The following is a 25,766-nucleotide window of genomic DNA, read 5'->3' as shown; positions in this document are numbered from 1 at the left end:
TGATAATTTGCTATTTCTTTCTTTCCTTTTTTATTTATTAGCTATAAAACCTCTGTAAGGAAGAGCTAACCTTTCTCTGCTATTTACTCATTTATTCAATCATTGATTTAAATCAGTAAGGACTTGTACGTATTATTCTCCTTCATAATGCAATATTCCATTTTGCTGTTGGATTTGTCCCAGTTTTGGTGGCTGAGAGCTATTTTGGGTTGGCTCCGGTGTCCCTTAAATGTTCCCTGTGCTTCCTTTCTTTTTGGTACTAAAGATCCTCCAGGATCATCTTGTATTATCCTTGCCTGGGTCCTAGAAGCAACCACTTCTCCAAGGACCTAGGTAGAGATTTTAAATCATTGGGGTAGTTTAGGACCCTCTACTCTCATCCAGTGGGGGAGAAGAGAGTCAGAGAAGAAGCTAGAAAGACCTTGGAGAAACCCAAGGATTTCAGTAGAAATGGGGTTGGGAACAGTGAGATAAGTGAGGGAGAACTCAGCATGATGTCAAAGAAACCAAGAACAGACATTCCTCAGATTGAATTGTCAGACCCCCTATAAATCATCCTTCCTGATACCTGCCACCTAATTCTCTCTTCAGAAAAGCAGAAATCTTCCAACCAGATATCTTTATTGTCAGAGAAAACTAAATCCCTAACTGTAGTAAACCCTGCCACAACTAACTAATGCAGCCCTGTGGACTTCAGATCTCCACCCTTCCATGGAAATATCTTTTCCTCCTTACTCAGACTGGGACACCACTCATATTTTCCAAATCAGGGCAAGCTGTACCTGTTTCTTGAACTTTCTCCCAGACTCCCAGCCAAGGTTTATCATTTGCTTTTTAGAAATACCATAGCTCGTATCTTTTCAGTTCATGGAGCATTTGCATTATATACTTTTAAAAAGTTTGTTTCCTATTATTTACTTCCCAACAATACTGCAGCTGCTTTAGGAAAGAGCACTACCTCACCCTCTCAGTAAGCTCAGTAGTAAGTGATAGCTAAATAACTAGTAGATATTTAATAAATATGTGTCAGTTTAACCTTCCTAATTACAAATCAAGTACTCTGATGAGTCATCAAGGAAATAGTTGAGAACTGGGAACTTTCCAGAAGCTATCTCATCTATGCAGGAATGTTAAAAACTACTCCTACAAAGTTAGAATAGCTATTCAAATTGCTTATGGCTTTGATGGTACTCCAAGAAAATGTAACTCTGGGCCAGGGCAATTCTTACTTTTCACCAGGAAACAATTCATCAGGATATTTATGGCTTATCTATTAATAAAGTTAGTCACTATGATTTTACATTTTTTGCTTTGTTTTAGGACAACTATTTGATCTATTTCCAGTTTTAAAAACAACTGTTATTGAATTATTAATATATAAAGCTATCAAACTTTCAAAGCACAAATAGTAGCATATTGATAAGGTACATTGATTTTTTTAAAGTTAAATATAATTTTTTATTAAAAACAATACATATTTGTTGAAAAATCAAGACAATATAGATACACCAAGATAATCCATAATCCCAGCACCTAGAAAAATATCCCTAATAGTCCTAGTTTTATTGACCTATAATTGATTCATTAACATTTTATTGTATAATATGCCATATGTATGTGTGTGTGATCATTTTACACAAATTGTTTTCTAAGTTTTTTTCATTTAATGTTTCCTATTTTTCACATCATTAAATGTTTTCTACATTATTTCCTTGTAATGGTGAATAAAATTTTATAGATTGAATATGTTATAATTTATTAAATTAGTCTCTGGACATTAGGGTGTTTCCAATTTCCCCCCAATATATGCCATATCACAGTGAACATTCTTACACTTAATTGTGAATATACCCCATATTTCCTTAGCATAAATTTCTAAAAATGAATGTCTCTGTATGAATGGTTTTACACAGTTAAAGAGGGTATTTTTTTGTTTTTTATTTTAACGGCCATTGCCCAACTGTTATGCCAATTTACCATCTCGATTAGTGGTAGTTAAAGCAACTTTCAAACAATATGTCACTTCATATATCCTGCTTCCCTCTGGAGCGTCTCAAAGTTGAAATAAAACTGTTTTCTTTTTCTACTGTGGGAATGCCTTTTTCCCTGCAACTATGAATAATTTTTTAATAGTTTGCTTACTGATATAAAAAAAAATACAAAACAACGCACATCATTTAGTGTGAGCTGCAAAGCAAGTACAAGGTCATCTGAAATAAAGTCCAGGAGGGTGTGGTGGGCAGTTAAGAATGAACAGCAATGACATGTATTAATTAGGTTTCTATTTATAAACCTCATATCAAGAAAATGTTCTTATGTGTTCTTCCTTTCTTTAGTACTATTAGTTTATTTCCATGAAAAATGATATTTTTCACTTTTACTTTTACTTCAGATTCACCTTATTTTCTTATAAAAAATAATCCAGCTCACTCAACACTTGGATGCACAAAGGAAAGATAGTTGCCTAATCTAAATTAGGATTTTCCTAATAGATATGGGATTATTCATTTATACTACATACTCACCTCTGCGCAAAAAATTGAAGTCAAACCTATTTATATGTTTAAATGACAAAAATAGCAGATAAAATAATGTAATTAAGACTAAAAGCAGACTAATAGGGCCAACAAAAAAGGAAACACACATGTTAACATAACAGCTCTGTTTGAACATCAAATCTGATTTCGTGAATTCTTTCCTGTTTGATATATGTCTTTGTTGCTAATACAAATATCAGATTTATTTTGTGAAACCCGAAAATGATGACTCAATGATTTCTAACTCTTAATTTTTATTTCAAGAGAAAAAGGAACACAAGTTCTTAAAGAAGGTAGATGTTATATGTACTTTTCCATTTGCATAGACGAAAATCAGAAAAGCAATGTAGGATAGGATTTCTTCCAATTAACTGAGCAGTTTTAGAAGCCAGGCCCTTTTCCCCTTCAAAGATCTGAAAAGGAGAGGATGGAATCACCCTACATTTTTTTTCCCTAACTCGCCTGATATCAAGCACTGGTAACTAAATCTTCACAAGGTTGCTTTAAATTGCATAGTCCTTTAAACTGATACTGTATTCTTGACATATTCTTAAACTAACACGATATTCTTAAAGTACAAATGAGATGAAGTTGGCATCTAGGAAAAAAGATACATTTTATTGATCCCCGAAGAGACATTAAGAAAGCCAAAGAAGGCATAAGCAGTCTGTTTGGCAGTGGGGATAGTGTTAGGAAAAGCTATTACTAGACAGGACTATGCCCACCAGGATGCAAATCTGCACACACGATCTCATTTGGCTATTTGCAAGATTATTTATATTTTCTGCACATTGGATAATATAGAACACACAACATTGCTTCTGAAACAAAAAAAAAAAATGTGTAAGAGAACTGGTAAGTGATTGGCTAAGTCAGGTCTACTTTGGTCAGGCATATCCCGCTATCTATAAATCACGTCTATACTGCCAGTGTGCCTGCGGGAACACTAAGAAGGTCTTCTAAATGCCTCACAGTTCAAATGCTTGGAGAGTGGCTCTGTAAATGCATGTTACCCCTCAGATGCTTCTAATCATGTCGGGGTACAAACACTCAGGAAAGCAGTGTAATGCTTTATTTTTTTCTTTCTCTTGACTGTCATACGTTATCTCTATGATACCAGCCAATGATGTGCTTCTCTAGGTTAAATTTCGGAAGACCTTTTTTGTAAAGTAAGAGTATGCGTTGAAAACCAGGGTATATTATTTTTCAGAAACCACAATCATTGGACAAGACTTCCCTGCACGTTCCCCATTGTGTCCGTCTGCTTCATCCTAACCGTGCACCAGAACAGCACACTTTGATTGCGTTTGATTCGTGTTTCTTTTTTGTTTCACTTGCTTATTTTATTTCTGCTTTTACAGGGGTATGGTGCTATGTGTCTTCAAAATTGGGCAGTAAGCATTCTCCTTCTCTCGTTGGGTCACGCGGAGAGGTGACGGCTCAGAAAGGACCCTGGATCTTGCGGCTCAGAGACCAGCACTGTGGCATTGCCCGACCATTTACTAGAAAAATAAAAATCCAACAACCTCTCCCCACCCCAAATTTATGGATTGGGAATCTGCAATGTTAACAAAAATCCAAAATCCAAAAAATAAAACAAAAATCCAAAAGTGATATAAATCCAAGTTAAATTTTGAGCAGCATTGTTTAAGCGCGCAACTACTCCACCATACTCAGGGGTTACTCCCTGGCTAGTCTCCCATTTAGAAATAACAGCTTTGTGGATAGTGGCCCGTTTTCACAGAGATAGAAAATAAAGGTGATATTTTACATTTATATTAGTCTATTTTCTATGTAGATGAATTCTTCATTCTTATGTAAGTATATATTCTTCATCTTCTGAAGAGCTCCACTTTAAGCGTAAGAGGGTTACTTTCGTTATAGCAAAACTGTAAGAAAAATGAAAAGAAAGAGTTAACATTTGGCCTACAACATCCACAATATATTTTTTTTTATTCTGCAAAAGATGAAAGAATTGGAAGCCAAGCTTTAGGAAGAGAGAAAGATTTTTCTGCCATTCCTATCTTTCTCCTTTGGATTAATCATATCACAGAACAGGTGGATGCAGATCATAAGTTTTTTTCCACAGAATGGTAAAGATATCTATTCCACCTATTACCTAGGTCATGAATTTTTTCCTTCATTAGTTTTATTTTGAAATAATTGTACATTTACAGAAGAGCCGCAAAGGTAGTGGAGAGAGTGCTCACAAAGGCTTCACCCGCTTTGCATAATGTTAACATTTTACATATCCATGTCACAGTGGTAGCAATTAAGAAATTAACATAGGTACAAGACTCCAACTTCAATTGGGTGGCCTGGTTTTTCTACAAGTTCCTTTCTTTTCCAAGGTCCAATCCATGATAATAGGTGACCACATTTCTCAGTCTTTCCAATTCTTTCATATCGTGACAATTTTATTTGGTAGAATGTTGCTAAATTGGAGTTTATCTAAGGTTTTCTCATGATTAGACTAAATGCATAGGCTTTGGGGAAGAATACCAAAGAGGGGGTGTTAGGTCATGAATGTCTATTCTTGGGAGAGGAGCAAGGAGATTTGATGATGCTAGGGTTCAGATTAGGGTTCATCACATATTCCTTCTGGGGGCTAAATTTCAGGGGAAGGGCAGCTTTGCAACATTTAGACAGGTATAGGGTGACTGGAGCCCACTGGGTTAGTGGCTCACTTTCCAAGATGCAAACTCTGTAGCGATATGCTGGGACATCTTCATAATTGGCAGATGCATGTCAGGGAGGGTAGGGCCCGGAATTATGTTTGCTTATTTCCATGATGCAAATACTCCTATCATGGCATAATGGAAAGTATCAACACAGCATTATGGAACAGCGCTGGGAGAGCTGTGGGGTAGTGCACTAGATTACATAGTATCTCCACCACAGACATGTAATAATCCCAGCTAGTAATAAATTGCAGGATAACAAATGAAAAGTGAAGATTCGGAATATTGTTTACCTTTCATTTTTATATAATTTGCTTAAATGTATACTTACATCATTTAATTTTTAATAATCATTTTTTAGCAACTGGAGCAAAACTTTCCTGAACAATTAACAATTGGTTGTTAGGAACTGTCCCCACTCCACTGCTTCTAGGGGATTCTCACCCTTTGGCTCAGCACCACATCCAACATGGCTCAGGAGCAGAGGTCAGAGGCAGCAGGGGAAGGTGGGTGCAGAGATAGGTCTTAGAGAGCATTCCTGTCTCTGCCTGGCCTCTGGGTGGGAGGCGGGAGTCTGCAGTTTCTCACTTCCCTGGGAGATAGCTAGTTGACTAGCAGAAGTGTGGGAGCAAGAAAGAGGCTATGGTAGGTGGAACTTGGACACAAGGGCGATGTTCAGGGCTATAACACATCATCCCCAAAGTAGAAATGGAACTTAAGTCATCTTTCAGTAACCCCAGTATTCCCATGAGAAGATGCCCCCTATGGGAGGCCCTTGAGAACCCAAAGATACACATAATCCACAGGCACCACCAACTACAGTGATTCCCCCTCATATACCAGATGTTACCTTGGGAATGAGAAGGAAGGGCAAGGCACAGAGTGTCTCATCTAAAACAATGTCATGCTAAATGTGGCCCAGGAGCCAGTGCCCATTCACAAACTATTGCTGGTGGTAAAATAAATACAGCAGAGAGTTTGTGTTTGGACATTTGCATCTTGTAAGTTGACACTGCCATGACATCCCAGCATGTGATCAGGGGACTAAGCTTGTTGAGCAGGCTACAGACCAGTTCAGGTGTGTTGAACTGGCATGGTGAGTTGCTGGTGGCACAGCTGCTTACAGACCTACATGGTTAAGACCGAGAATTAGATTCACTAGGTTGGCAAGATCAATTCGAGAAGCATTCATCTAACAGCCTTGATACCATCACCTCTGGAAGCTGAATAGGTTCAGAGGTCCTCAGAGGCTCCCAGTGTGACTCCTGGTCCAACAAAATCAGCATTACCAGGCAACTCCCTAAAATGCAAATTCTACGTCTCCCCCAGAAGCACTGATTTCTACTCAGAAATCCGGGGTGTGGGCCCAATGGTGATTTTTAACATGGCCTCTGGATGATTGTGCCGCACCTTTGAGTTTAAGGACCACTGTTTAGAATGTTTAAAGAAAAAGAATTACATTTAAGCTGGCAAAGAAAGGAAACACTATTAATTATACACAAATTATCCCTGCAATTTTGCTTTCTTCTTCAAATGTGTTCTTCATTGATTATCACGTGAATGTAACCACTTTCTTAGAAAACAGATACTGCAAAGCTGGGGCTGATGAATCTCAGGCCAAGCTGAGAAAAAAAGAAGAAAACTAAACTTTCTTTGCAATGCTGAGTGGTAAACAAGGGAGTGAGGTCAAGATGTTAAAGCTGATGGAAGAACACCAACCCATCCTGTGGGCCCAACCACTTCCGAGTCACCAGCGCATGTTCTAGCTGACTGTGGGAGGCACGGCACCCCACAAGACCAAGACAGGCTCTGGACCACCTCATGGTGTTGGATGCCATCCTTCCACCCTCTGACAAGAGGATGATTCCTACAGTTCTCAATATGCGCCTCTGGAGCCAACAGAAAAACGTGCCCACCTAGGACGTCTGTTCAAAATTTTGGCTGGCAGCACCAGGTGGTAAACAGCCACCCTGGAGAAGAGGAAGAACACCAAGATCCATCACCCTTTGCACTGACAGATTGCTTCATGGTTTCCGAAGAACTTCAGCACGGAAGCGCCCATCTGATCTTCTCCCGAGCCCTGAAAGAACAAAAGGACAGAGATGACTGTACACATTTCACAGATGAAGAAATTGAGGGCTGGGAGACTAAGCGGTTCATCCAAGCAACCCAGGTCTTTTTAGGTCCAGGTCATTGTCATTGCAACCAATCCCTCTAGTTCAGTCTTCCTCAATGGATTCCCTCTCTCCTTGTTGCCCAAACTGTCCCCCTTTTGTAAAGCCCAATCTTGTAAGACCTCTCACACACCTTTCCTGATAAACCTGGTGAAAAAAGAACTTTTCCTGCTTACGAACTAAGACGGTCCTTTATTTTTTCTCTCTACTGGCAAATAGCAGCAGTTTTTAATTAAAAAAAAAAACATAACCTCCCTTTCTGTACTGTGATTTAGAGAAGGGGATTAATACTACACCCTCCTTTTCATCTTCCACAGCACTAAGCTCTGCACTTATAGTAGAGGCTCAATAAGACAGAGGAATGAAGGATGAAGAGATGAAAATTTTATCTGTTTTCTAAGAAAGTGGTTACATTCACATGACAATCAATGAAGAACACATTTGAAGAGGCAAGCAAAGTTACATGTCATCTCTTCATTTTCAATCTCCATAAATAAGGGTGGGGAGGTTAATTAAGTGCTTGCTGGGTGCCAGGTGATTTATATCATGACATTTTGCCTTCATAACCTAATAGATAAAGACTATTGTTCCCATGTTCAAGTGGAGGAACTGAGACCCAAGAGAGTTCAGAAACTTGTCAAGTTCAGACATTGACGGTCCATAAAGAGACCAAACCCAGTTCCACTAACTTCATGGCAACATGAATACAGGAAATCGCCTCCACTTACACTACGACAATAAGGAATGGGCTGGTACCTACCCACCTAAGAAATTAGTTCATAGTATGGTAATGATCCTGAGACCATCTTTCAGTGACATAGTCTTTCTCACCTTATTGCTGACTTAGCACTGATTCACCACATGCTGGTTGAAGTCTTTGATCCATTTCTCCAAAAAGAAAAGAAATTTCTACTCTCACTATATTTCTTCCTGGTTCGTCAGGTACCTAGTCATCACTAATTGGCCTGTGCCTTAGTAAATCTGTCTTAACAAGTGATATTGTGTTGTAACAGAACATGTCTATTAGAAAAGCGTGTGAAAGGTTTTGGGTAAATCCTGGAAAAAAATGGGGGTGGGTGTGAATAAACCCAGAAATGCCTTCATGAATAACCTTCAAGGGAATAACAACTTTAGCAAAAATGGAAAACTCAGACATGAAAGCAATTTTTTTACTATTATAGGACTGAGAATTATTACGTAATTTAACAAAAGGACATTGCCACGAATGACAGATGGACTTGACAGAGGCAGAGAAGAGACAGCATTACAGAAATGGCAAACTCACCCAGGAGGGTTTCGGAGCAGATTCTCTTCCAAGAGCAGAGGTCTGCAACATCCTAAAAATCAAAGCCACATGTCAAAGGTTATGGTTCTCACAAATGCACAAACACCAACTTGCATCCTTTTCTCTTACAGACACTGCTGTGCCCTCCTGGCAAGCACCCTTCAGTCTAATTGGCAGGGAAGAGGACAAGACAACTTCAGTGAACTGGTTTCAAACAATGAGGAAATTGTATCAAACTCTTCCAGGTGAAAAAAGTTTGAAAGCACATTTTCAGCCCTGCTGAGCTGATCAATTCAGAAAAGTCAAGTCACAACAACTGTTCTGTTTTTTAAACAGCTATTGTTACTTAACCTATCAGATCAGGGAGCTGGTGATATGTCAGCTATCTAGAGAAGACTGGAAGTTGGGGAAATTGGTAAGTCAACAATTTCTCCCATTCAGTAATGAGGTGTTAATATAAAATCGGCTGCAGTGGGCAGTGTCCATTCCTCAGGCACATGTCTGCAGAGATGTGACACGAGCTGGGAGTCTGCGCTTCTTGAAAATTCAAAAATCAGATTTTGGATTTTTGTCACTGTTTCTTGGGAAGAGTTCAAAAGTGCCCCCCTTAACAATCTCCACTCTGGAGAGTTCACAGAAAGGGTAAAGCAAGATCCAGAGAAACTTGCTGCGTGTGAATGGCTACCTAGGAGCATTGGAGGGCATTGTGTCCTGTCTGATCACTGAGGGGCTGGCAACAGGAAGCTGGTTTGTTTTTAACAACAGTAATAACCATACTAGGTGATGTCTACATATTCTGTAAGTTCCAGACACTGTCCTAAGTACCTGTTAAGCATATTTAGTTCTCACAATCACCCTGTCAGGTGCAATGATCCTCATTTTATCGGATAAACTTAGAAAGGTAAAAACGAAAATTCAACAACTCATCCAAGGTCACGTACCAATAAATGGTGGCCCAGGGAATCTGGTGCCAGAACCCATGCTCTTAGCCAATATACACTCCTGCTTTTTGAGATGCAGATAACAGCATATATTGTTTCAATATAAGAAATATGCATTATTAAAAATTTGAGAAAATGAGAAATGAAAAAGAAACTACCGTGCTCCTAAACCTCACATAATTGTTAGCTTTGGGGGATATTTGCTTATAATCATATCTGTAGGAATAATTTTCAATTTGTTGTAGTTCTGTGTTTTTGATTTTTTTTCCTTCTCACATTACATCAGGAGTATTTTCCATGTGAGAAAGTATTCATTATGCTCCTTTTCAACACCTGTGTAATATTCCACAGCATGGGTATACAGTGCTTATTTAGAGATTTCCAGTTGTGTGCTATTTGGGTTGCCTCTAATAACCTAGAGCAGGTTTAAGTGCAGATTGTACAGCCAGACAGCCTGGGTCAAATCCTTGCTCCTCTACTTGCTAGCTGTATAATGAGTAACTTACTTGCCCTGTCAATGTTTCAGTTTTCTCATCTGTAAAATAAGGATATTCATAGTGACTAGTGCTACCTCTTTGAGTTTTTGTGTGGGATAACTGCAATAATTGGAGTAAAACACATAAAACATTGTCTGCATGTAGTTCTTACAATCATAAAATAAATATGTAGTGAACAGTGAACATTTTCATGCATATACTAATTCACTTGAAAAAAAATTCTTTCCTTAAGACAATATTCCCAGATAATATTACTGGGTGAAAAGATGTAGCCTTTTTCTTTTTTTTTTTGTTCAAACATCTCCTTTATGTTGCCAAAGCATTTGCAAAACTCTTGTATAGATTTATATGCTGTCAGTTATGTAGCAATAAATCATTTTGCAATGACTGCTGACTTTAGATATTAACACTAAATTTTCAGTTGCTTTGTCTTCTAGTTCATCAACCTGTTCTTCTACTCTGTTTCTGATATGCTCTTAAAATCCATCTATTGAGCTTGTAATTTCTATCAGTTTGTTTCTAAGTTCTGGAATTTCTATTTGATTCTTATTGTAATTGCCAGTAACGTGCTAACATTCTCTGTCATCTCATCTGATTTCCTTAATGTATTAATCAGGGGTATTTTAAGTTTCTTGCTCCTATATCTTATCTCCTATATCTGCTGGTATGCTTGGTAACTTTATTGGATGTCCGACACTGAGTCTGAAAAGTGGTAGCGATAATTTGAACCTCTGGATGATCATATTTTTATCATGATGTTTTCCTTTAGCTTCTCTCAGGCAGTGAGGTAAGTGAGATCTCTTGTGGGTTCCCTGACCTGTGGATTCTTGATTTCTCGCATCTTCCCCACCTCAAGCTCTGTGATACCTTTAAACAACCATTTGCGAGATTTTGTCCAGCTTTTCTACTTTCTTCTGGAGGATGAGTTGATCCAAATGAAAAGAACCTGTGCTAGTGAGACTATAGGATCTTGACATTAATTTTAAAATAATTGAACAAACCTAAATATAACTTAATTTTTGAATTAGTGCATGCTCATTTGATTATTAGAAAGGTTGAATGTTTTTATATGTTTGCAAATGTCTCATATTTCATCTTTTGTGAAAAGTGATTTTAGTCTCTCCCATGTAATTAATTAAAGGTGATTGTGTTCTTATGTATTAGGTCTCTGTCACAGTTTTATAGTGAATTTGTATAAGCTTCTGTGTAACAATCATTTTAACCCTTTCTGTTATTATATTCAAATAATCGTACCTAGGCTACTGTTTGCTTGCTTTAATATAATCAAATCTATTTTTAATATTTCACTTTCCAATTAGTCACAATATTCTATGACTGTAAAAACAAGTCCCTTTATGGTTTCAGTGCCAGTAATCTATTGTATGTGTATCTGAGTGTATATATTGATTTTTTCCAAACTGTTAATCAGACCCCATATTGCAAAATGTTGTCTGTCTCCATTGATTTGTGTCCTGCCATTATCAATATTTCATCCTTATGCAAAATATAATTTATTTTGACCACATATTTTACCTCATTAATCTCTCTATTTTGGTACCAGTATCACATGATTTTAATTATTATAACTTTATAATATATTTTAATATTTTATAAGATTAGACTCTCCTCATTACTCTTCCTTCTCAAAACTGATTTTCCTATTCTTGCCTACTTTCTTTTCCAGATTTATGTCAAAATCAAATTCCCATTCCCATTACCTCAAAAAGTGAAAACCAAAAGAGAGATAATTATTAGATTTCCTTTAAATTTATATTTTGGAAAAAATTATATAAAGGTATGTTATCTTTTACAATAATCAGCCTTTTGATCAATATGTTTATAGCATCCCAAATTACAGATCACTTATTTTTTAGGTAGCTCACATACTTCCGTGAAAAATCAATTATAGAGCTTTATAAATCTGGTTGTTCTTATAAAATGAATCCTAGTAAATTATTAAATCCACCAATATTTCCATGGATTCCTCTGTGTTTTCAAGTTGTAAAGATACTTTCCCAGTACATAATGGTAATATATGTTTTTCCACGCCTTATATATCTTCTTTCTTTAGTATGTCTTATTAGTTGTACCTATGCTACAGTTTACTTGTTGCCTAATCAGGGCTTTGCATAAAACATTTAACAGCATAGTTATGGCAAAACTATATTACCAACTTCAATCCCACTTCTGTTTTTAAATACACAATTTTTTTTGGTATTTTTGATTTAACTTTAATGTTGATTATTTGTTGTAAATACTTATATTGAAGCAATATTTTATTTTTCTTTTTTACCACCTTTTAGGAACAGGTATTAAAATTTTATCTAATGCTTTCTAAAAATAAACTATTAAAATAGCAGCTTACTTCTTTTTCTTATTTAATCAGCTGATATTTAACCAGTATTGTTTTCTAATTTTGTAAACCTTGGCACACATTATTTTCATTATTGTGCTGTTAACAGCATGCATGAATTATTTTTCAGTACCATTATTCTTTCACTAATATTATAATATTTAATGCTTATAAAATAGTCCATCTTGTTTCATTTACTGTGTTTTTTAAACAAAAATTTAGCTTTGTTTGATGCTCATATTTTCTGATTTAGATGTGAGGATATTAGGCTGGAAAATCTTTGCCATTTAAAAAATATTTCTATGTCATTTCTCTTGAAGTATGACTCTGAAAGCACCAGCAAATCATAAGACTTTCATTTTAATTTAATGTGAAGATCTTTCCATTTGAAAAGGGAAATTTAAGCCATTTATACTTGTCATAATTTTTAAGCTTGATTGGACTTTTTTATACTTTCTTCTATTCAATAGCTCTTTATTGTTTCCTTTCCACTTTGTCTTTGCATGAATCATGTTTTGTTTACTTTTATCTTCTACAATTATTTATAAAATATCCTGTTTCCAATTCAACTAGTGCCAACATTAAATTGTTCACAACTATTCTTATCCATGCATTCTTATCTAATGATTGAAAAATAAAGCAGCAACTTATTAAGCTTTTGTTTTTCTCTTTTCTCTTTCCATACTGTGATCATCAATTACAGGCTCTTCATTTAAAAACTTCCTTTCCAGATTTATTTTATTGAAAACATTGTTCCCTTAGTTAAAAAAAGAAAAGAAGAAGAGGTATCTAGCTATTGTCTCTTAAATCACTTCACTTTTTACTATACTTTATTCACTGATTATACTGTCCATTCACCTTCAAGGCTTACCACTAATCTTTTCTCCTGAACTTTGAGATTTTATATCCTCTCACCTCTCACTGAAATTCAAGACATGCTTATTCAACACTAATAGTACATATTAATGTATTAAGCTCTTAATGTAGGGTTACAATAGTAAGATATTTATTGCCTTCAAGAAGTTTATAGTCTAAGTTAGAATGCCATACCTTGTCTATTCAATTTTTCCCTTAATTCTTTTAAATTGTATTCATTTCCTTTGAATGTTTAGAACAGTTTTGAAGTTTTTCTTCTGTATCCCTTCTTGCTATTTCTGAAAACTTAAATTTCACCTAATGAATTTTGTATTTATTGATAATCTATTCTTATTTTTACTTGCTCTTGTTAAATTGAAAACAACATAGTCTGTCCTAGTATCTTGTCATAGCAGCATTTCTAAGAAACCTCCTATTATCAAAAGGTTATTATACAAACAATTATTTCAAGGAGAAAGGAGACTAGGAGATAGTTGCAAAAGTACAATAAGATAGTTTTTGCCACAGTAAATTCAGTAATAAATGTGGGGTTTTTTTTTTTTGAAATCTCTAAACCAAATTACAATTAATAAATTGACCTACCAAAACTGATCAACACAATCTTCATCATACTTAATCAAGTAATGTAAAACTATAATGTAAAGATGACATCTTAGGCGAGGAGTTCCAGGCCCATAAAATAAATATTACAGTTTGCAACAATCCAAAAAAAGGACTCTAATACCAGTTGAGCAGTCAGCGATCCACACAAATATATTTCAAATATTTTTATAGAGTAACTTCATTTCTACACATATAATTCTAGTTCTAAATATGCCATTATGGTAAAACTAAGAATAGCCAGCACAATGCAAATGATATGTTTTAATGTATCCATAATGTTATCTATAAAACCACAGGAAGAAGGAGTAATGGCTGGGTCCTCCTATGGAAAGAACCAGGTGTTCTGGGTACACTTCACGTACTGAGATACGTTCAGTACTCCATCACCACAAACTCTAAGGAGACCCAACAAATTTGGGCCCTAAGGGGAAAAGCCTCATTGCCCTCAATGTGATCCTACCAAATCCTGCCTCCTCCATAAGTTTGAAAAGTAAGCTTCTAGCACTTACAATGAGAGCAAAGGAGAAAAAAGAAACATTTTTGTGATTCTCATATATTACAAGTCACTGGTGCACAAGGTCCTAGATGTCATCAAAGGGAAGCCTTTATGTTTAACCATTATGATGCTGACATGCAGTTCTGGCCAGAGTAACTTTCACCTTGCTTGCACAGGAAATTCCTAACACCTGTCCACAGGCCACAGAAAATGTCAGAGAACAAATAAGAATTGATGGAGTAGACCCTTTATTTTTCGGTATCAGGAATATGCTTATTTCTTATATGTGTATTGTTGATTTCTAAAATTCTGTTTCAGATGGTTCCAATGCTTTTAAAAAATTCAGTGGAGAGTTCAAATACTGCAACTCATCGGTGTCTTCCCAGAAGTCCTCAAATTGGAATCTTAAAATATGCATATGGAAAAACAGCTTAAAAACAGTTTTGTTAAATGTCTGTTTTTTTAATTCAATGAATGATTTTAAAAATTAGCTTCATTGTTTTTTAATTTACCATCTGTTAACTCAATAAATATGAGTTCTTAAAGTTAACCTAATTGTCTTGGAATTTGCTGTTTTTGAAGCTGATTAAAGTTATTTAAATTAATTTTATTGTATATCCAGACTAGAACAAATCATGTCTGCATTTGGATAGAACTTGGCTAATAATTTACAAATAAATATGCCTGTTTTTTAAATAGACTAATTTTGTTTACAGTCCTTAATATATAGCTGTCAACTTGAAGACAGGCAGAGGTACTGACATTAGCTAGTCAACAGGATAGTATCTAGTATACCCAAACTCAGCCATTTAAAACTGTGACCAAGCAAAAAGTTTTCATCAACTCTGTCTTTTTTTCTAATAAAGAGGAAACAGAGTGAGTATCATCGAGAATGCAATTTCTTTTCACGCCACATCCCCCTGAACGAAAGGAGCTACTGTTTCTTTAAACACCCTCCTGCCTCTGATCACAATTTACTGGACAAAGCGTGGTCACTGGATCCAAATGGGCTAATGAATCTCTTCCCTGAGAACTGAGAACAACAGAAAGATGCGGCTTGCCTGGAGTATCCACGACTCAACACTAACTGTCAAGGGGCCTCCCAGGTAGCGCAGCAGGTTGAGTGCAGCGCTGTGAAGCTGTCCGCAGCCTCTGCAGCGCTGGCCAGGGAGATACCTACATGGCACGGCAGACCTCTACTGTCTCGCCCACTGCTCCCCTCAGCAGTGTTTTCAGTCTGTCTGCCTGTTCTGCTCCCCACTCTGTCTCTGGTGAATCCTCTCACCCTCCCGCACCTCTGGCCTGTACCCTGGTGTATAAATAAATAAATCTTAAAAAAAAAAAAACCAAAACTGTCAAGCATCACCAGCTATGTAACTACGGAGAGAGCCTGACAACCAAGAGGACAAAGAGATGAAGAGTGAGGACTGGCAGGGTTCTCTACAGCACATCAATACTTCTATGCCTGAAGTATTCTCTACCCACTGCACTGACTTGGGTGCCATGAAAAGCATCGGTGCTTTTTCTTTTTTGCTTAAGCTCAGAGTCCACTTCTATCACTTAGAAGTCAAAATGCACAAGAGGAAATCCCGTTGGTGGTAATGACTGTTTAAAATCAGGGATTTCCAGGCTTTTGTATCCTACCCTTTCCTTTGGATGAGTTTTTTTTTTTACTTTTTTTTTTTTAAGATTTATTTATTTATACAAGCACTGGGTACAGTCAGAAGCACGGGAAGGTGTGAGAATTCACCAGAGCCAGAGGGGAGAGCAGAGCAGGCAGACTGACGAAGTACACTGCTGAGGGGAGCAGCGGGCGGCAGGAGAGGTCTGCACGCCATGTGGGACCCTCCTCCGGTGGCCGGGGAGCAGCCGGGGATCGAACCGGCGCTACAGAGGCTGTGGGCAGCTTCGCAACCCAGCACTCAACCACTGCGCCACCAGGGGAGGCCCAGGATGAGTAGTTTTTAATTTTAACATGTAATTATTTTATTTTATGGTTACTATTTTCACGGCTTACTTACAAAACTTTTGTCTGTCTCTAAGTTGCATGAAGTTTTCCTCTAGCTGCTTTATGGTTTTCTCTTCCTCATACGGAACTATAATTCATTGCCAGTGGAATTTATGCATATGGTGTGAGATAGGGCATCAAGGCTTTTTTCCCCCTCCTCTGTGACTATCTAGTTATTCTATCATCACTTGTTGAAAATGCTTTCTTTTGTACATTAGGTTCATTTGGTGAGGGTGAAATTGGGATAGAGGCATAAAGAAGCCATCTGTAACTAAACTAGTAACAACACTAAAACGAAGGGGTAGACATTTAATTTTATTAATTTTATGAATCACTTTCAGAAAACAGCAGCTTCTTCACTTAACAAAAGAAATAATTCATTCTTCAGAATTCACTCCTTCCATGAACTCGAATGCAACACACCCACAACATATATGACAGCTAACAGTCAACTCAGTTTTCTGTTCCAGGCTATTGCCAGCTTGTCCTTTTCCATTGCCTGTATAATGTGCATCCTTTTATGCTGCAAACATTAAAAGGTGTCAGACATGCTAAGCTCCATGCTAGGAGCATCCATTACACGGAACTACATTTGCTCACAAATATTAAATATAACCAAATTGATAATCAAGACAAAGCAGGATTCAACTACCAATCCTGTTTGTCAGTCTCACTTTCTATTGTGACTGGAGCTTTTGTTATCCTTTCACTAATATAAACTAACTTCCAGTTATCTCAGGAAGATGTTAGAGGAGTAGTGTTATTGTATGCTTGAAATGACCTCACAGAGTGAATGATTTTCAAATCTATTGATTCCCAATGCACAACTCACAGATGACCTGCACATAAATCAGCTTCATGGCACACATAGAAAATATTTAATATTTGCTCAAAACACTGGGGCAAATGAATGAGGCACCTGGCTATCCTCTGAGCCTCTGAGCACTTCCCTGGTCACCCTGCAGGCAGAAGGTCTCAATGCCTTGGCACAACATTGGTTATCCTTTGGTAACATAACTGTTGGGCCATTCTTATCTAAATCTCTCAAAAGACTGGAAATCTTTCATTTTGTGTAATAAGCACAGAATTTCCCTATTTCTGGGAAAAAATCACTCCCAACTTGTCTTGGAGAACAATACTTTGCCAACATTTTGACTACATGATTTGGGTAGAGTGGCTGTACTGCAAGCCAAGGTAGATATCTGACCCCGAGATGACAAGACAAAGAATGAGAGCCTCTGACCAGCGTGAGGTGTGCACTGTGGGGATGTGATAATTATTTGGCTGGAAACTTTGAGAAAGGATGGCTCTTTGTCCCAGGGTTTCTTTCATTTTTAAAAAATATTTATTTATTTATGCATATAAAGAACTGGGGTACAGGCCAGCGGTGCGGGGGTGAGAGGATTCACCAGAGACAGAGTGGGGAGCAGAACAGGTGGATCTACTGAAATACACTGCTGAAGGGAGCAGCGGGGAGACAGGAGAGGTCTGCTGTGCCATGTGGGTCAGCAACCTGGCCAGGGTGCTGCAGAGGCTGCTGATAGCTTCACAGTGCTGTGCTTAACTTCTTGTGTCACCAGGGAGGCCCCTGTCCCAGGGTTTCTATGTCAGAGATGGAAGCCTAGAGCAACCAGCTAACTACAGTAAAGGGAAAAGCAGACTGAGAAGGAAGTTAAAACAGAAGTTAACACAAAAGAAAGCAGAACCAAGAGCTGATTGGTGGCATTATTTGGGCAGCTAAAGCCGTCCTAACACTATATTTTTCAATTTCTGTATTCGGGGTGGAAAGTAGGGGGAGTGAAGTGTAAAACAAAACCAAAAGCAGGGCCTCCCTGGTGGCGCAAGGGGTTAAGTCTCAGCACTATGAAGCTATCCACAGCCACCGCAGCACCAGTTCCATCCCTGGCCAGGGAGCTGACCCACATGGTGCAGCAGACCTCTCCTGTCTCACCCGCTGCTCCCCTCAGCAGTGTATTTCAGTCAGTCTCCCTGTTCTGCTCCCCACTCTGGCTCTGATGAATCCTCTCACCTCCTGACCCCCTGCACCTCTGGCCTACACCCCAGCTCTTGCATGCATAAATAAATAAAATGAAATCTTAAAAAAAAAGTAAGATTCATTCTGAGTCAGATTTTTGTCCTTTACAATCCAAGACTCCCAAATCTGTGTGGATTGCTGGATCCCAGCTGGTTTCTATCAAATATGACTTACAGGCTGGGGCCAGGGAACCTGCATTTTAAACATTCCATTTAATTTCTATCTACTGACCCAACCCTTTATCTTATAGCTTTCCCAGCACATATTTATCCTAGTATGTGGGAATTATGAGTGAAAAGATCCAAGATTCCTGCCCTCTCAGACATCAACAAAATAGCTGGTTAGTTACAGAATGAGAACTAGGACTTGGTTCTACTCTTTTCTTTCTGGTGACTTGCATTCCCTAAGGTCATGCACTAACACTTTTCTTCCCTACATCATTTTGTACCTAAAATATGAGCATTTACTACTGGCAAAGATTCTATATTTGGGCAGCACTCACAGAATGTAAAAATAGGAAGCGCTTTCACAACTTTAAGGTAAATGCTACTAGCCTGGAATTCATATAGCCTGGAATTCACAAACATTTCCACCCAAGTGGTAGAGAAGAGAAAGCAGCAGAAGACATGGAATATCATATCCACCCAGCCCTTCAAGTCGTCCAAAGATCAAGACTCTGGGTATTTTTGTGTGTGTTAAAAATTCAAGCAAAATGCTGCATTTGACCGATTCTGTTGCATGTGTGTATTAATGGAAAAAATAATTTCTCCCAAACTCTCTAAGGAAAAAATATTCTAGGAATGGTGGCCACAATATTCTCTGGTTTTGTGTACCCTATGGCATGGCAGCAAGTTACCTAAGGCAATTGGCCTAAATCCCACAGGCGATCCTGTCAATTCACTTTCTAGTCTTGTTTAGATCCCAGGATTTCTATTACAATGACAATGATAACAATAACAAAAGAAACAATTTCTAACCTTTACTGAGTCCTGTGTTGAAGCACTGTGCAGCTATCAACTCCTGGAGGTGGGAACTATTACCCCTATTATATGGATGAGCAAGTTGAGGTAGAAAGAAACCTGAAGACTTGCTCAGACATGCAGTTGTATCCAGTTGAAACAGGATCAGAATACTGGCAGCTGGACACTAAGGCTGCCTGTATTTATTCTGTATGTATTTATTCTGAAGTTCACTTAAAATATTATAGTTTGTCTATACTGCCCCTTTGTATTCAAAACTCATGGAACATAGAAAATGGGTGCCTCAAGAAAGCTGGATAAAAATTATGTCCTGTAGAGCTAAGTAGCTAACAATTTAAAGTCTTGATTGCTTAGTGAATGGACTGAGTTTCAGGACATAAAATTGTCCCTTGGAACATAACTTGTAAGCAGCTAGTTGGCACATCTGATGAAAGGATAGCTAATAATTTCTAATAATTTACGGGACAGTGTGGGGTTTTCTTGCAGACTGCTACCCGTGGGGTGGTAGGCTCACCTGGCTTCAAAGCAAAAGAGGTGCTGGGAAGAGTAAGTAAGTAAGTGTGGAGTGGACTCAATTTTTTAGAAAACTGAATAATTAAACACCGTTAAGACTGTCTTAGGCACATGGCTATGTGAGAGACCGAGCTCTAATATACTCTGATGGATAGTAATAAAGATTTTGGCCTTCACTAGACACACCACAGCTCTACTAACGGGCCTACTGCAGTTTTCCTGAGCCTGAGAGTAGGCACTGGAGATCCTGGCACAAGATCCACGTGTTTGGTGGGCCTCCTCATGTGGGGGATGGTTAAACTTAGTCCTAGACAATAGATATTCTGATGCTGTGCTGATCTTCGTGTACTGTACTTTATGCATTTTTAAAAACCAGTAATATTTACCATAGGCACATAAAAATTAGATGTGGTCAACATAAGATCACTGTGCTTTTGAAAGAGCAGCTTAGCAAAGGAGCCTGTGCATAAGGAGTGCTGAAGAAATGTGCCCACCTCCTAAAACTTTAGCTTTCCTTTCTTTCACCCATTAGCTCTGCAAATATTTATTGGTACCTCCTCTGTGCCTGGAAAGTTGTGTTCTATAAAACAGGCAGTGTTATAAAGAGCTGCACATCACTCCACAAATGGTCATGGAATATCAGCTACAGCCTCCCAGACTCTAGATTTTTCCTGTGCATTTTGTAATCACAGTGATCTTTCTAGACAGATCTGATGGTGCTAGCTCCATCCTGAAAACCAGAGGTGACTCTCACTCACAACACAGGAGACATTGCAGCCTCTCTAAAAATTGAAAGAGCTGACATTCAGGATTTTTGACTTTGGCTGCCCCACTTAGAGAACAGATTCTCTAGATCGGTACAAGTCCAATACTACCCATGGCCTAACTAGTCTGCTCTGCTCACTTATAATACCCACTCTTGGCTCAAGGTAGACATAAGAGTTTACAATCCCTAATATGAGGGATAACATCTACACTCCAGAGAATATCTGCAAGGTCCTTGACAATATGGAGCTGTTTGGTGTCATCCTTCATAAACACCCCGTGTTCCAGCCACACGGAATTCCGTGTAGTTTTTTCAATAAGCTTTGTCACGCAGGGGGCCTTGACTCGTGCTAGTCTCTCTGCGTGAAAGATCCTTCCTCCATCTTCCTTTCCACCTAGAGGCATATTCTCAAGACTTGGTTCAATTTCTCTATGGAACTTTCCTAAATCCTGCCAGATAGCTATTTGCCACTTCTTGCTAAGTGTTCCCACAGCACTTTGTGCCTCTGTTAGTATTGCAATGACTTTTTCTTTCTGTCTGCCCAATCAGAAACCTCATTTCTTGTAGAGGAGAATTTTTAATCACCTCCAAATGCCTGTCCTTAATGGAGTGCTTGGCATCTAGTAGGTGCACAATGAATATTTACTGAATGAAGGAAAAATTGGAAGAATGAATGAAGGAATGAATGAATGAATGAATGAATGCTTCCAAGATCATTTTGTGTTACAAGATTTTCCATCAATAAGGGAGGGAACTACTCAAGATCGAATCTCAAATTTTAACAATGGTCATATCATCTTCAGGTTAACAGTCCTTCAAAGTTCCTGGTCACTGTATTCTTTTGAGTAAAACAAGTCTTGAGGAAATAAGATGTATGTAATATCAGTGAGTATATGAAGTGAGACAGGGTACCACACTGGGTGGGAGTGTGTCCGTGTAGCATGCAAAAACAGAGTAGATGGTGAAAGAAGTTACATGTCTCCCTATAAGCTGGTGGCCACTCTGGCAGTGCTGACCTTGAACCACAGGTGACAGGAGGGGATCACTGGCTGCTGCTATCATGCAGACAAGGGTCACAACCAGTATGGTAATATCTGAGCTGGGCACCCCAGTTCTCTACTTTGTGGCGGAAGGCAGGCAGCACTGTCTGGCCCCAATGTGGTAAGTCTATAGATCCCAGCAACCAGCCCTTGTCAGTTCACTGTTAGACCCGATGGTGGCTGTCCTTTGTGGCCACAGCATTCATATGCCCGCATGAGACCCTCCAGAGTGACTGTCGTTTAAAAAAAAAAATTATTCATTTATAGAAGAACTAGGGTGCAGGACAGAGGTGTGGGCGTTTAGAGGATTAACCAGAGACAGAGTGGGGAGCAGAACAGGCGGGCTGACTGAAATACCCTGCTGAGGGGAACAGCAGGTAAGACAGGAGAGGTCTGCTGCGCCATGTGGGTTAGCTCCCTGGCCAGGGCTCCAACTCAGGCTGTTGCAGTGAGCCTTGGCGGTCGGTGGTGGTAGTGCTGAGGCTTAACCCCTAGGCCACCAGGGAGGCCCGTGATTGTCATTTTTTGCAAGGCAAGTGAAACCTTCAAGATGGCAGCTGTTCTGTCAGCTTGGGACAGCCCAGCAGCCCTGCAATGTATCCTGACACAACCAAGAAGACGGCATTGACCGTACAGACCACTACAAACTGCAACCGTTTGTCACTGTGGCATAAAACAGCCTGTCCTGATACAACGAATTTGCTCATTTTGCTGCAAATGGCAGAACTAAGACTGATGGAAGTTTCAGAAAGACCGATGCTGTGCAATTTAAGAAAAAAATCTAACAAAGTGTACAAAGATGGAACGTTCTACTTGAGATATTACTCATTCATTCACACCATATATAATGAACTCTACTCTGTGGTAAATATTCTGCAGATAAAATCCCTGCCTAAATTTATGGAGGTAAGTGATGAGTACGCCTTCCTCTAAGATGTCTGTACTTGATGGCCCTACAGGTTTAACTGGACAAATTAACCTTAGACATACCTTCTAACCACTCCCCCTGGCCTCAAAAAAAAAAAAAATTGATGTTCTCAACTATTACATTGATGCAAACATTTTACCAATCCACTGAGTTCTTTTTCATGCCTTAGTGTTATTTCCCAGCAAGTAAGTTCCTTGAAAGCCAAGGCTGTCTTATCCCTTCTCTGTGTCTTCTTCATACTACTTAGCAGGCAATATTTTATTATCTATTCTATGAAGATAATTAGCTTTTGACAATAGCTATTATTATTAACCATTGGGTATGTTTCAGATGCACTTGTCTTTCAAACTTTAAATGACATTTGAACTTGTTAAAAAATCTGGGAGCACAAATGTATTACTCAAACCACTTTCAGGTACATGTTTTTTTTTTTTTTCCTCCACAAAACAGAAAGAAAAAACTACAGCCGTTGCACTGTACTATTGAATTTGTAACCAATCATAATATTCCCATAACATCTTAATTCAGTTAAATATATGTATTCCTACTATGTGCTAGGGGCAAGCCTTAGGTAAGTGATCAAGCTACTCTACTGAATGCACTGTACCAGGTACCATGTAATTCCAAACTGTGAGAGTCTATGAACTCTCTGTACAAGAGCATTTGAAGGAAAAAACTCAAAAGGTGGGGGCAAAAAGTTCCTTTGGTTTAACATAGGGGATCATATCATACCTTAAATTCTGGGGGCTTAGTTGGTAGCTTGGGGGAGTAGATGAGTATGGAGGAGAGAGAAACAACAATCCTTTTTTTGTATTTCAATTTACGTGAAGCTTCCTTCCAGGCTTTCAGAATTAGAGAATCAGCTGCCTGCTACAAGAAATTGCTAATAAGCAGTAATTAAAGACCGAGAATTTATTCTTTCCATTCCAAACCTGATGTCATTCCCAGATGGAAACACTGGTACGGGTTTTAGGCAATTTAACATTTTGGTAAATTAAGGCAGGAGGAGTTGGTGTCCCTGGGTCCTGCCTAGGCAGAAGTGATCTAGGAGGGACAACTTGGCTTTTACTTTGTTTTGCCCATTGCAGTCATTTATGCCATTTTTGCTTTGCTTTACAGAATCAGGAATTAAGGTGGGCACGTACCTCTTAAAAATGAGAAGCTAGTTCTCTAGAAGAACAATAATAATTCATACACTTTTACAGTCCTAAGTCTTTGGAATTGCCTATGCATAAAATGACAATCCACTGAAAAAGACGGATCAATTCCAGTGAATTCAATACCCATTGATAGAAAAGAACTGGCATATCAGAAAGCAGCATGAATACATGCGCTACTCTCCTTTATTTAGAAAAAAAACACACAAAAATACAGCACAGTTGATGTGTTTGTTACCAGGGTTTGAAAGTAGAATCAACCACTGTGTAAAAGATAAAATAAGACTGCACGGATATCAGGATTTTCCCAGCGTGCTTTATTCATAGACATCTGACAGAAGAGGACCTAACGGAGCTTTTAGGAAAAACTGAATTCTCAGCCCACAGTCACTTTCCAGGAACTTCACTCCAAACAGTGCTCTGTGCTGGCGGGATGGAGATCTTAGCAATCTCCCTCCAGCTTGCATAGTTTTCTTCTCTCTAAATACAATTATTTATGGGGACTTAATGAAAGAGCAAGCCTTGTGTGAAAGGAGCTCAAGAAAGTGCAGCTTCTAAAAATACACTGCGGCGGTTCTACAGTCCTTATTGTTGCCAACTGATGCTTTGCAGTTCATGCTATGAAGCTAACAACACAAATCTCACACACACACACACACACACACACACACACACACACACACGAAGAAGAAAAAGACTTTGCTTTCTTCAAATCCCTTAACTTTGAGTAAACAGAAGTCCTTTTTTGTTGTCATACTCCATGCAAATTTCCCAAACCAAACAACACAAAAGACCTGTTAGCTTCCTTGGATTTGGAGGGGGCGGGATAGGGGTGGGGTGGGGTGGGGTGGGGTGAGGGATCCAGAAGTTGGGGGGCGGGGGGCGGGGGGCGGTGAAAAAGGCCAAAAGTGAGGGGCAAAGTTGATCCAGTTTCCTCTTAGCCTGGGGTCCTGAACCTCGGTCGCTGGGATCTTGCAGAGGGTTTTGGAGTGTCAGCCCCCCTTGGGGACAGTTCCCCAGCCCTCTCGCCGCCCCGTCAAATCCTCATCCCTGGCCCTCTAGCTCGCCGGCTTGTCGGAGAAACTGGACCTCATCTTAGGCGTCTGTCCCCAGTAGGCTGAAAAGAAGTACAGCAGCAGCAGCAGACGGCGGGATAAACATTAGACCCGCGGGCAGAGAGGTGGCGCGGGGGTCTGCGAGAGGGACCCTCCTCCTCATCCTCCCGCCACGTGCTCCTCTGTTGAGGTGCGGCGCTCGGGGACCCCCCAGGTGCTGGGGGCGCAGGGCTCGCTGAAGGGAGATGGACAGAGCAGGCTGGCTGGCAAGGAGGCCCTTTTGGAAAGATCATCGCGAGCGAACATAGACGAGAGAAAAAAATTGGGGACACATGCCCCTAATGGGGAGCGATACGCCCCTCCTGGGGAGCGATACACCCCGAGCAGCCGGGTTGGGGTGTGTGTGGGGGGGTGCGTGGGGGCCTTTCACCTGACTTCCTCCTCCGCCCGCACACACCATCACCCCCTCCTCCTGCCCCCCCAAAAAGCCCGGCCAAACAACCAACAACAAGAGGAAGCCGCAGGCGGCAAGAGGAGGGGTGCGCGAGGTGGGGGCCCCGGGAGAGGTGAGGGGGCAGGGTTGGCGGGCGTCGAGCCGCGCGCGGCGCCCCGCAGGAGCCTCGCGGGCGCCCACACTTACCCCGCGCGGCGGAGGGTCCGCTCCTCGGCGCCCAGCGGTGCGCGCCCCTCGCCCGCCCGGGTCCCCGCGGCCCGCCGCCCCCCCAGCCCGGCCGGCGCGCGGGGGGGAGCCCGGGAGGCGCGCGCGGCGGCGTTGGCGGCTCGGGCTCGGCTCGGCTCGGGCTCCGGCGCGCCCAGGGTGGCCGGCGGCCGCCGGGGCTCC

The 25,766-nt window shown here is 39.7% G+C and overlaps 1 long non-coding RNA gene across 1 annotated transcript; it reads right to left on the bottom strand.

Annotated features, from left to right (window-relative positions):
* Positions 1-1,488: 1,488 nt before the first annotated feature.
* LOC119257141 (uncharacterized) lies at positions 1,489-25,603 on the bottom strand. The gene is made up of 4 exons (XR_005127967.2): positions 25,566-25,603; positions 8,678-8,729; positions 7,135-7,298; positions 1,489-4,426 (listed from the first exon to the last, which is right to left on the bottom strand). It is a non-coding gene; the product is annotated as an uncharacterized LOC119257141 (long non-coding RNA).
* Positions 25,604-25,766: the final 163 nt, after the last annotated feature.

This window comes from Talpa occidentalis, unplaced genomic scaffold, assembly GCF_014898055.3.
Source record: "Talpa occidentalis isolate TD23 unplaced genomic scaffold, MPIMG_talOcc4v2.1 talOcc4.10, whole genome shotgun sequence".
Classification (NCBI taxonomy): Eukaryota; Metazoa; Chordata; class Mammalia; order Eulipotyphla; family Talpidae; genus Talpa; species Talpa occidentalis.
Note: the sequence above shows the minus strand (reverse complement) of the source record. Positions and strands in the feature narration are given on the sequence as shown.